The 12407-nt window shown below is 41.7% G+C and overlaps 1 pseudogene; it reads left to right on the top strand.

The window, feature by feature from the left end:
• Positions 1 to 4298: 4298 nt before the first annotated feature.
• Positions 4299 to 6166, top strand: LOC122488972 (annotated as a pseudogene).
• Positions 6167 to 12407: the final 6241 nt, after the last annotated feature.

The following is a 12407-nucleotide window of genomic DNA, read 5'->3' as shown; positions in this document are numbered from 1 at the left end:
ACAGCAAAGGAAACAACCAACAGAACTAAAAGGCAACCAACGGAATGGGAAAAGATATTCGCAAATGACATATCGGACAAAGGGCTAGTGTCCAAAATCTATAAAGAGCTCACCAAACTCCACACCTGAAAAACAAATAACCCAGTGAAGAAATGAGCAGAAAACATGAATAGACACTTCTCTAAAGAAGACATCCAGGGGCGCCTGGGTGGCGCAGTCGGTTAAGCGTCCGACTTCAGCCAGGTCATGATCTCGCGGTCCGTGAGTTCGAGCCCCGCGTCAGGCTCTGAGCTGATGGCTCAGAGCCTGGAGCCTGTTTCTGATTCTGTGTCTCCCTCTCTCTCTGCCCCTCCCCAGTTCATGCTGTCTCTCTCTGTCCCAAAAATAAATAAACGTTGAAAAAAAAAAAATTTTAAAAAAAAAAAAGAAGACATCCAGATGGCCAACAGGCACATGAAAAGATGTTCAGCGTCACTCCTTATCAGGGAAATACAAATCAAAACCACACTCAGGTATCACCTCACGCCAGTCAGAGTGGCCAAAATGAACAAATCAGGAGACTATAGATGCTGGAGAGGATGTGGAGAAACGGGAACCCTCTTGCACTGTTGGTGGGAATGCAAATTGGTGCAGCCGCTCTGGAAAGCAGTGTGGAGTTCCTCAGAAAATTAAAAATAGACCTACCCTATGACCCAGCAATAGCACTGCTAGGAATTTATCCAAGGGATACAGGAGTACTGATGCATGGGGGCACTTGTACCCCAATGTTCATAGCAGCACTCTCAACAATAGCCAAATTATGGAAAGAGCCTAAATGTCCATCAACTGATGAATGGATAAAGAAATTGTGGTTTATACACACAATGGAATTCTACGTGGCAATGAGAAAAAATGAAATATGGCCTTTTGTAGCAACGTGGATGGAACTGGAGAGTGTGATGCTAAGTGAAATAAGCCATACAGAGAAAGACAGATACCATATGGTTTCACTCTTATGTCGATCCTGAGAAACTTAACAGGAACCCATGGGGGAGGGGAAGGGAAAAAAAAAAAGAGGTTAGAGTGGGAGAGAGCCAAAGCATAAGAGACTGTTAAAAACTGAGAACAAACTGAGGGTTGATGGGGGGTGGGAGGGAGGAGAGGGTGGGTGATGGGTATTGAGGAGGGCACCTTTTGGGATGAGCACTGGGTGTTGTATGGAAACCAATTTCTCAATAAATTTCATATAAAAAAAATAAACTTTCACAGAAAGATTTTTCCAATCCAAAATAAATAAATAAATAAATAAATAAAATTTTATGAAGATAGACATAAGTTGTGTACATTCATAGGCATGTATTATATTATTCCCTAACTTTTCTCTGTTTGAATTATTTAATAATTTAAAAAGAATAAAAAGTGAAAACAGTAAAGATGTATTTTTACTGTATAGGGATATAAAAATAAAGTGATTGCTTAAAAGGATCAAGATAAGTTTTTTTTTGTTTTTTTTTGTTTTGTCTAGGGTAGAAGATGCTAGAACATTTTGTATGCTAGTATGAGTAATCTAACAGAAAGGGAGAAATTGGTTCACAAGAGAGTGAATAAACCACAGAAATGAAGTCCTTAAGCAGCAAAGCAAGACAGGATACTAAATTTAAATGGAAAGGCTCACCTTTCACAAGCGAAGCTACACTTTCTCCCTTGTTATAAGAAGAAAGACGAAAGGTAAAGGCAGATACAGGCAGGTTGGAGGATTTGATGATAGAAGATAAGGGGAACAGAAGGACTGTCCATCTGACTGCATCTGTATTCTCAGTAAAACTGGAGGGCAGACAGGTAGAGTCTGGGGACAAGGTCATCAGGGTAGAGATACTAAGAACATGATGGGGGCACCTGGGTGGCTCAGTTGGTTAAGCATCTGACTTCAGCTCAGGCCATGATCTCACAGTTCATGAGTTCAAGCACCACATTGGACTGTGCTGATAGTGCAGAGCCTGCTCAGATCCTGTCTTCCTCTCTCTCTGCCCCTACCCTCTCTTTTTCAAAAATAAATAAACATTAAAATTTTTTTAAAAAAATTAGAATGTGAGGAATGCTTTTTCTAAAAGTTGGAAAGGGAATTTATAAAGGAAATTCACAGAAATAAATGTCTAACTGACCTAAGCCAATTTGGTTAAAAACAAAGAAGTTAATTTTAATAGATAATAGTGGACACCAGGAGTTGAAAGTGGGTGAGAGTTTACTATTTCCATACAATCTTATTTCCAGGTTTTAGTAAAAGAATTCAACAAAAATTTTTCATACATACAGACCATAATTAAATGAACATTTATTAGTTAGCAGACCTTCCAATAAATCATATAGCCTTTTCTGTAAGCCCAGTGAAATCTCTTTGCAACAGATGGGAGAAAATTCTAGAAGAAGAATTCAGTTAGCCTTGTGAGCATTAGCAGTCAACCACAACACTCCAAAGAGATGGCTGGACAAAAAGGATCTGGACTGGATCTGGCTGGACTGGCTGGATCTGGACTGTCAAGGATCAAGCTTCCAACTTCTAACAATAAAGGGTGACTTGCTAGACTCATGGTGAGGCAGGGAGTATTTCTAGAGTATTTCAGTCAGTTCACAGTCTTCAACTGTTACTAATCTCACTAATGGATGCCTGCTTCCAACATCCGTTATCTAATTAACAAGCCACTAATTTCACCAATGAGTATCCATCTCTGTCCTTCATTATGCTAATATCTTGAAATCTGGTGTTATTTAGAATTAGATTATTAAAGATTATAACAGCTGTCTCTGGATTACATCTGTTTTAGTAAATGTTGATTATCCCCTCCTTTCTGCTAGAGTATGCATTGCAACCAGGCAATTGGTGATACCTAACATGTAACTCAGACTCACACAGGGAGACCCACACACGAATACATGTGCAGACATGTGTGCCTATCCCAAAATATTTTGAAATAAGATGCAGACATCGTAAGATACGTTGTTCAATTCTCATTTGAGATTTCCAGTTGCAAGTTTCACTCAATATTTCTATTGATCGTTAACAGCTTGGGATCCTAGCTTGTAATGAGAGACTAGTCTTAAATCATTGGTTAACCATGAGACATTAAGAACTTCCTTAGCCTGTAGCCTGCCTAAGCTTCATTTTCCTCATGTGCAAAATGATAATAATACCTACCTAACGTGGATAATATGTGAATAAATTGAACAAAGTCATTCAATGTTTTTTATTATGGTTAGACTGTATTGGCTAACATCTTTTGAAAGGTGCTTAACTGATAACTCCATTTCATTGTCTCTGTGTACACTGTATTGCTTTTAAATGACAAGCCCCTCCAGGGCAAATGTCTGTGTTTCATGCTCTAAAACTCTTTTGAGTCCTACAAAAATGAGGCAGTTTTGGAAACTTCCTTTAAGGGTAAGTGCTTATTAGATAGAGCATCTGCTAGTGGGAATTTTGTGCTAGTGCCTCTCTCTCTCTCTCTCTCTCTCTCTCTCTCTCTCTCTCTCTCCTCTCTCCACACCCCCGAACTCTGCTACAGATGCACATCTCACCCATGCCTCCTGCTCTGCCTATTAACAATATTTTTTTAAAAATGTATTTTGGCCCAGCTAGCTTGTCAAACTCATTCCGTGTCATCTTTCACTGCTACACTATATAAAGAGAAGTCTCATGCACTCTTTTCCACTACTCAATTACTCTGTAATGCACTGCAAGCCGACTTCCTTCTCCACACTATGCTACTGAAATGCTCTCCCAAAGGTCATGGATTCCTCCCTATTATAGATCCAACTGCGTTTCCTCCGTGCTCATCTTCTTCATTCTTTTTGCAGCCCTTGACCCTGCTGACTATTCACTCTCCCTTGCTGTGCGTCTCAGTAGTCTGGCAGTGAGCACTGGAGAAATTCAGACCTCAAAGATCTTTCAACACCGTCATTTAAACTGAGTGTAGTGTCTGTAAAATTCAAGTCATTGATGAAAGTGCCTGTGCTCTTACAATGTGCAACATTTATCATGACATTATATACAAGAGAATATATGTAACTTGCTGATACCAAATTTAATTTGTTGATTCTCTTAGTAGATGTGGCTAATAAACATTTTGAAAATGCTGTATTGTAAAATGCACACAGATCCCTTTCTAGGGAGGAAGCCAAGGGGGCCTGATAAAGCTGGACAGTGGCATTGTCCCTCCCTGGTGGCCACCGGTTGGAGATATTACGTGAGTGAGATACTGCTCATGAGCATGAGGTCAGGCAACAGTCCCTTCTTCTCTGTGGAACCTACCAACCCTTCCACCTCAGACCTCACTGGACGACCACAATGGAGAAGATTTTGGGACCCACCTTTTCAGCTGTCACTACCATTGCAAAAGCCAATGAGACCTGCGTGCACAGACAGCACCACACGGTGCCCTCTTCCTCCAGCACCCACACCTGCTCCCCTCGGGATAAGGAAGACAGAGTGCCCCCATCACCACCCTGCAGTCTGAATCCAAATCGTGTGCTGCCATCTCTTCCAGCTGCCCGCGCTCTGAGTCCAGCCTGTCCCTGTGCTCCACCTTCTTGCTCCCAGAGTATAAGGAGGAGCTGGAGCCGCTAGTGTTTGCTGAGCAGCCCTCAGTGAAGATCTGTAGCCAGCTCTGCTGCAGTGTGTTCAGGGACCCTGTGATCAGCACATAGAGGCACATGTTTTATCGAAGATTCATCTTAAGTCAGAGAAGTGTCCTGTGGACAACACCAAGCTGATGGCGGTAGTGAACAAAACTGCACTGGAGCATAGATCCAGGAGCTCTTCATTCTCTGCAGACATAGCTCTCCAGGGGTGACTGGCAGGAATCCCACCCTCTTTGAGGTAGACCTCCTGTGGGGGCCTCTTTGCCACCAAGCTCAGTGCCTGGAAGGATCACAAGGGCTACTGTGACTGCAGGTCTGTGTGGTGCTCCAATGGCCCTAGCTGCCAGCCCCTCGTCCAGATGAACCTGGAGGACCCCTCAAGGAATACAGGTATGTCAAGTAGCCCCACTCTAAGTACAGGTGCATGTTCGTGAGAAATCAGGACATGTATGAGATGGACTTGAAGGAGTTCCTGCAGCAAAAGGCTGATGGCTTCCACAAGATACATGTGGTGCTGACCCAAAAGGGCCAGGAGATCATTTTCTGCACTCCATGCTGGACAAGCTTTCACAGAAGATTGACCAGCTAGGGAAGAGCGTAAACTCAAGTTTGATGTCCTGGATTAAGACCAGACTCGGAGAGGACCTTATGGAGTTGTGGAGGAATATGTCTGTGACAAGCTATCCTACATCAATATCTGGCTAAACGTGGGCATCCTAGGATCCTATGACCCTCAATAGATCCTCAAGTGCAAAAGACCCTGCGTGGGCCAACAAGGCCCTGTCTGGTATCTCTACATCTGCTCCACGGGTGACCTGTGGGACACCTGTGCCACCTACAAGTGCCAGAAGATGCTGGAGGGCCATGACAGCATTGTGCTGATGCTCTGCCTCCAGAGGCGCAGGCTTTATGGTAGCTCAGCAGACTGTACATCATGTGGGACATCCAGAACCTGCAGATGGTGAATATGATCCAAGCCCAGACAATTGGTATACACACTGGTATCCTCATACAGCATCCTCTTCAGCTCCCTGAAGGACATCTAGGTGTAGGACATCATGGGCACTGAACTGAAGTTAAAGTAGATGCTCATAGGCCTCAACTCCTGGGTGCAGGCCCTGGTCACCATCCAGAGCTACATGCACAGTGGCTTCTAACCAGATAATCAAGATCTGGGACATCTGGACCCTCAACTGCACCCACATCCTGTAGATGTGGGTAGCAGCATCTACTGTATTGGCACAATGGATGGCCACATTGTCAGTGGCATCTAAGAGAACCTCATCCACGTGTGAGACATCAAGTCTAGGTAGCAGGTGCCAATCCTAACAAGCCTCATTGGCACCACCTGTGCCCTGAAAGTCGTCTTGATGCCAGACCAGACCAAAGTCTCCAGCACATCCTATGACAGGTCTCTTGGGGTCTGAGATGCATGACATGATCTGCACGCAGACCCTGCTGCATCATCAATGCAGTGTGACAGGGCTGGCCATGTGCCAAGAACCAGCTCTTTTCAGGGGTTGTGGACAGCACTGTGGAAGTTTGAACGTGCTAAAAGAAAATCCAGGCTGGGTCTTGGCTTCTTCTTGGCCTGCATTAGGCCTGTCCACACCAGGCTGGCCATATGAGTGGTCTCAGGGTCTCTTCCTGCCTTGTGGTGAGCAGGCTCAGCCTGCCAGGCAGTTTCCTGCCTGCCCTATGCCCTTCAAGCCTTTCTCTGTTTGATTCTGTCCTTGTTCCTCCTCCTGAGGTGCCAGATACAATACTGGACGAGCCCACCCTTCTGTCCCCACCCCAACTAGACTTGTGGGCCTTTTTATTCACCTTTTATACTATCTTTAGACTATATATATATATATATATATATATATATATATACACACACACACACACACACATATATATATATGTGTGTGTATATATGTGTGTGTGTATATATATATATGTTTACTTTCTGATTGAATTAAAAGCTGCATAGACTGTGAAAAAATAAATGGAATGCATACAGATCGACACTTTTAAAATAAAAAAAAATACTTGCTTTTATAGTGTCCAGCTTATAATTGTTTTTCCCAAGGAGGGACTAGTTCAGTTTATCATCCATTACCATATGTATTACCAAGTATTTGGAGTAGGGCAAGAAGGAGAGAGAAAAGAGCTCTGTGCTAAGAGTCTTGGGAGAAAGGCTGGCCTGCTTTGTCTCTAGAAGAGGAAGAGACCATTCAAGTCCTCCCACATCAGGATTCATCAAAAAAGTCTCTGAGAAAATAATGAAGGTGGATGAGGATGCAGGGCCTTTGTCCCTCATTAAAACTGTCATCCCATGACCCTACTATTGCCTGCCTCCATGTTTGCCTCTTTTGTCAGATTCCATCTTTTGTTCCTCCCTTCGTTGTGGCCTAGGCAACCATTTTCATTTAATCCTGTGGTCTTTAGCTGACTGCCAAAATGAGATGATCAGGAGGGTAAATGCAGAAGACAGGAGCCCACCTTAAATGAAACTGTAAGTGATGTTACCCTTGTGTTTCTTTCTGTGTGTTTTATCCCTCCTTCCTAAGATATGGGTAATAACATAGGGGAAACTTTCAGAGCCATGTGGTGTGAATCTTGTATTAACAAGAAAGACACCCAGAAGTACAGAAGAGGACACTGGGTTTTTGTCAGAGATAATAGAACCAATTCTCCCCAGATCAAGGCTTTAACACTCGTAGCACTGCCTACCTGCCCCTCCTAGGATTCATTTCTTCTAGAAGTGGTTCATCCGCTCTTCATTAGTCACACATTTTGATGGTGATGAAATACCTCAAGAATCCCCTTTGCCTATCTGAACTACGGGGACAATCCCTAGAATGCTAAGCAGACTGTTGCCTGTCTACCAAAGAAAAGATTCCAGAGATGGAAACTTACCAGATTCCTATGTAGCTACTTTACCCATGATGTCCAAATCAGTAGATGAAATGTAAAGGAAAAGACCAATGCAAACGCTAAACTTTGGATGTGAGCCTTTTCATTAGCTTCTCTTTTTATTCAATGTTGTTGTGATACTGTGATTTATATTAAGAAATAAATATTTGGTCTTTGTCGCCCATTTCCAACACAGAACTTTTTTTTTTATATGAAATTTATTGACAAATTGGTTTCCATACAACACCCAGTGCTCATCCCAAAAGGTGCCCTCCTCAATACCCATCACCCACCCTCCCCTCCCTCCCACCCCCCATCAACCCTCAGTTTGTTCTCAGTTTTTAACAGTCTCTTATGCTTTGGCTCTCTCCCACTCTAACCTCTTTTTTTTTTTTCCCTTCCCCTCCCCCATGGGTTCCTGTTAAGTTTCTCAGGATCGACATAAGAGTGAAACCATATGGTATCTGTCTTTCTCTGTATGGCTTATTTCACTTAGCATCACACTCTCCAGTTCCATCCACGTTGCTACAAAAGGCCATATTTCATTTTTTCTCATTGCCACGTAGAATTCCATTGTGTGTATAAACCACAATTTCTTTATCCATTCATCAGTTGATGGACATTTAGGCTCTTTCCATAATTTGGCTATTGTTGAGAGTGCTGCTATGAACATTGGGGTACAAGTGCCCCCATGCATCAGTACTCCTGTATCCCTTGGATAAATTCCTAGCAGTGCTATTGCTGGGTCATAGGGTAGGTCTATTTTTAATTTTCTGAGGAACCTCCACACTGCTTTCCAGAGCGGCTGCACCAATTTGCATTCCCACCAACAGTGCAAGAGGGTTCCCGTTTCTCCACATCCTCTCCAGCATCTATAGTCTCCTGATTTGTTCATTTTGGCCACTCTGACTGGCGTGAGGTGATACCTGAGTGTGGTTTTGATTTGTATTTCCCTGATAAGGAGTGACGCTGAACATCTTTTCATGTGCCTGTTGGCCATCTGGATGTCTTCTTTAGAGAAGTGTCTATTCATGTTTTCTGCTCATTTCTTCACTGGGTTATTTGTTTTTCAGGTGTGGAGTTTGGTGAGCTCTTTATAGATTTTGGACACTAGCCCTTTGTCCAATATGTCATTTGCGAATATCTTTTCCCATTCCGTTGGTTGCCTTTTAGTTCTGTTGGTTGTTTCCTTTGCTGTGCAGAAGCTTTTGATCTTCATAAGGTCCCAGTAATTCACTTTTGCTTTTAATTCCCTTGCCTTTGGGGATGTGTCGAGTAAGGGATTGCTACGGCTGAGGCCAGAGAGGTCTTTTCCTGCTTTCTCCTCTAAGGTTTTGATGGTTTCCTGTCTCACATTTAGGTCTTTTATCCATTTTGAGTTTATTTTTGTGAATGGTGTGAGAAAGTGGTCTAGTTTCAACCTTCTGCATGTTGCTGTCCAGTTCTCCCAGCACCATTTGTTAAAGAGGCTGTCTTTTTTCCATTGGACGTTCTTTCCTGCTTTGTCAAAGATGAGTTGGCCATACGTTTGTGGGTCTAGTTCTGGGGTTTCTATTCTATTCCATTGGTCTGTGTGTCTGTTTTTGTGCCAATACCATGCTGTCTTGATGATGACAGCTTTGGAGTACAGGCTAAAGTCTGGGATTGTGATGCCTCCTGCTTTGGTCTTCTTCTTCAAAATTCCTTTGGCTATTCGGGGCCATTTGTGGTTCCATACAAATTTTAGGATTGCTTGTTCTAATTTCGAGAAGAATGCTGGTGCAATTTTGATTGGGATTGCATTGAATGTGTAGATAGCTTTGGGTAGTATTGACATTTTGACAATATTTATTCTTCCAATCCATGAGCAGGGAATGTCTTTCCATTTCTTTATATCTTCTTCAATTTCCTTCATAAGCTTTCTATAGTTTTCAGCATACAGATCCTTTACATCTTTGGTTAGATTTATTCCTAGGTATTTTATGCTTCTTGGTGCAATTGTGAATGGGATCAGTTTCTTTATTTGTCTTTCTGTTGCTTCATTGTTAGTGTATAAGAATGCAACTGATTTCTGTATATTGATTTTGTATCCTGCAACTTTGCTGAATTCATGTATCAGTTCTAGCAGACTTTTGGTGGAGTCTATCAGATTTTCGATGTATAATATCATGTCATCTGCAAAAAGCGAAAGCTTGACTTCATCTTTGCCAATTTTGATGCCTTTGATTTCCTTTTGTTGTCTGATTGCTGATGCTAGCACTTCCAACACTATGTTAAACAACAGCGGTGAGAGTGGGCATCCCTGTCGTGTTCCTGATCTCATGGAAAAACCTCTCCGTTTTTCCCCGTTGAGGATGATGTTAGCTGTGGGCTTTTCATAAATGGCTTTTATGATCTTTAAGTATGTTCCTTCTATCCCGACTTTCTCAAGGGTTTTTATTAAGAAAGGGTGCTGGATTTTGTCGAAGGCCTTTTCTGCATCGATTGACAGGATCATATGGTTCTTCTCTTTTTTTTTGTTAATGTGATGTATCACATTGATTGATTTGTGAATGTTGAACCAGCCCTGCATCCCAGGAATGAATCCCACTTGATCATGGTGAATAATTCTTTTTATATGCTGTTGAATTCAATTTGCTAGTATCTTATTGAGAATTTTTGCATCCATATTCATCAGGGATATTGGCCTGTAGTTCTCTTTTTTTACTGGGTCTCTGTCTGGTTTAGGAATCAAAGTAATACTGGCTTCATAGAATGAGTCTGGAAGTTTTCCTTCCTTTCTATTTCTTGGAATAGCTTGAGAAGGATAGGTATTATCTCTGCTTTAAACGTCTGGTAGAACTCCCCTGGGAAGCCATCTGGTCCTGGACTCTTATTTGTTGGGAGATTTTTGATAACCGATTCAATTTCTTCGCTGGTTATGGGTCTGTTCAAGCTTTCTATTTCCTCCTGATTGAGTTTTGGAAGAGTGTGGGTGTTCAGGAATTTGTCCATTTCTTCCAGGTTGTCCAATTTGTTGGCATATAAGTTTTCATAGTATTCCCTGATAATTGTTTGTATCTCTGAGGGATTGGTAGTAATAATTCCATTTTCATTCATGATTTTATCTATTTGGGTCATCTCCCTTTTCTTTTTGAGAAGCCTGGCTAGAGGTTTGTCAGTTTTGTTTATTTTTTCAAAAAACCAACTCTTGGTTTCGTTGATCTGCTCTACAGTTTTTTTAGATTCTATATTGTTTATTTCTGCTCTGATCTTTATTATTTCTCTCCTTCTGCTGGGTTTAGGCTGCCTTTGCTGTTCTGCTTCTGTTTCCTTTAGGAGTGCTGTTAGATTTTGTCTTTGGGATTTTTCTTGTTTCTTGAGATAGGCCTGGATGGCAATGTATTTTCCTCTCAGGACTGCCTTCGCTGCGTCCCAAAGTGTTTGGATTGTTATATTTTCATTTTCGTTTGTTTCCATATATTTTTTAATTTCTTCTCTAATTGCCTGGTTGACCCACTCATTCGTTAGTAGGGTGTTCTTTAACCTCCATGCTTTTGGAGGTTTTCCAGACTTTTTTCTGTGGTTGATTTCAAGCTTCATAGCATTGTGGTCTGAAAGTATGCATGGTATAATTTCAATTCTTGTAAACTTATGAAGGGCTGTTTTGTGACCCAGTATATGATCTATCTTGGAGAATGTTCCATGTGCACTCGAGAAGAAAGTATATTCTGTTGCTTTGGGATGCAGAGTTCTAAATATATCTGTCAAGTCCATCTGATCCAATGTCTCATTCAGGGCCCTTGTTTCTTTATTGACCGTGTGTCTAGATGATCTATCCATTTCTGTAAGTGGGGTGTTAAAGTCCCCTGCAATTACCACATTCTTATCAATAAGGTTGCTTATGCTTATGAGTAATTGTTTTATATATTTGGGGCTCCGGTATTCGGCGCATAGACATTTATAATTGTTAGCTCTTCCTGATGGATAGACCCTGTAACTATTATATAATGTCCTTCTTCATCTCTTGTTACAGCCTTTAATTTAAAGTCTAGTTTGTCTGATATAAGTATGGCTACTCCAGCTTTCTTTTGGCTTCCAGTCGCATGATAAATAGTTCTCCATCCCCTCACTCTCAATCTAAAGGTGTCCTCAGGTCTAAAATGAGTCTCTTGTAGACAGCAAATAGATGGGTCTTGTTTTTTTATCCATTCTGATACCCTATGTCTTTTGGTTGGCGCATTTAATCCATTTACATTCAGTGTTATTATAGAAAGATACGGGTTTAGAGTCATTGTGATGTCTGTATGTTTTATGCTTGTAGTGATGTCTCTGGGACTTTGTCTCACAGGGTCCCCCTTAGGATCTCTTGTAGGGCTGGTTTAGTGGTGACAAATTCCTTCAGTTTTTGTTTGTTTGGGAAGACCTTTATCTCTCCTTCTATTCTAAATGACAGACTTGCTGGATAAAGGATTCTTGGCTGCATATTTTTTCTGTCTAGCACCCTGAAAATCTCGTGCCAATTCTTTCTGGCCTGCCAAGTTTCAAAAGAGAGATCAGTCACGAGTCTTATAGGTCTCCCTTTATATGTGAGGGCACGTTTACCCCTTGCTGCTTTCAGAATTTTCTCTATCCTTGTATTTTGCCAGTTTCACTATGATATGTCATGCAGAAGATCGATTCAAGTTACGTCTGAAGGGAGTTCTCTGTGCCTCTTGGATTTCAATGCCTTTTTCCTTCCCCAGTTCAGGGAAGTTCTCAGCTATGATTTCTTCAAGTACCCCTTCAGCACCTTTCCCTCTCTCTTCCTCCTCTGGGATACCAATTATGCGTATATTATTTCTTTTTAGTGTATCACTTAGTTCTCTAATTTTACCCTCATACTCCTGGATTTTTTTATCTCTCTTTTTCTCAGCTTCCTCTTTTTCCATAAC

Source organism: Prionailurus bengalensis, chromosome B2 (assembly GCF_016509475.1).
Source record: "Prionailurus bengalensis isolate Pbe53 chromosome B2, Fcat_Pben_1.1_paternal_pri, whole genome shotgun sequence".
Lineage (NCBI taxonomy): Eukaryota > Metazoa > Chordata > Mammalia > Carnivora > Felidae > Prionailurus > Prionailurus bengalensis.
Note: the sequence above shows the minus strand (reverse complement) of the source record. Positions and strands in the feature narration are given on the sequence as shown.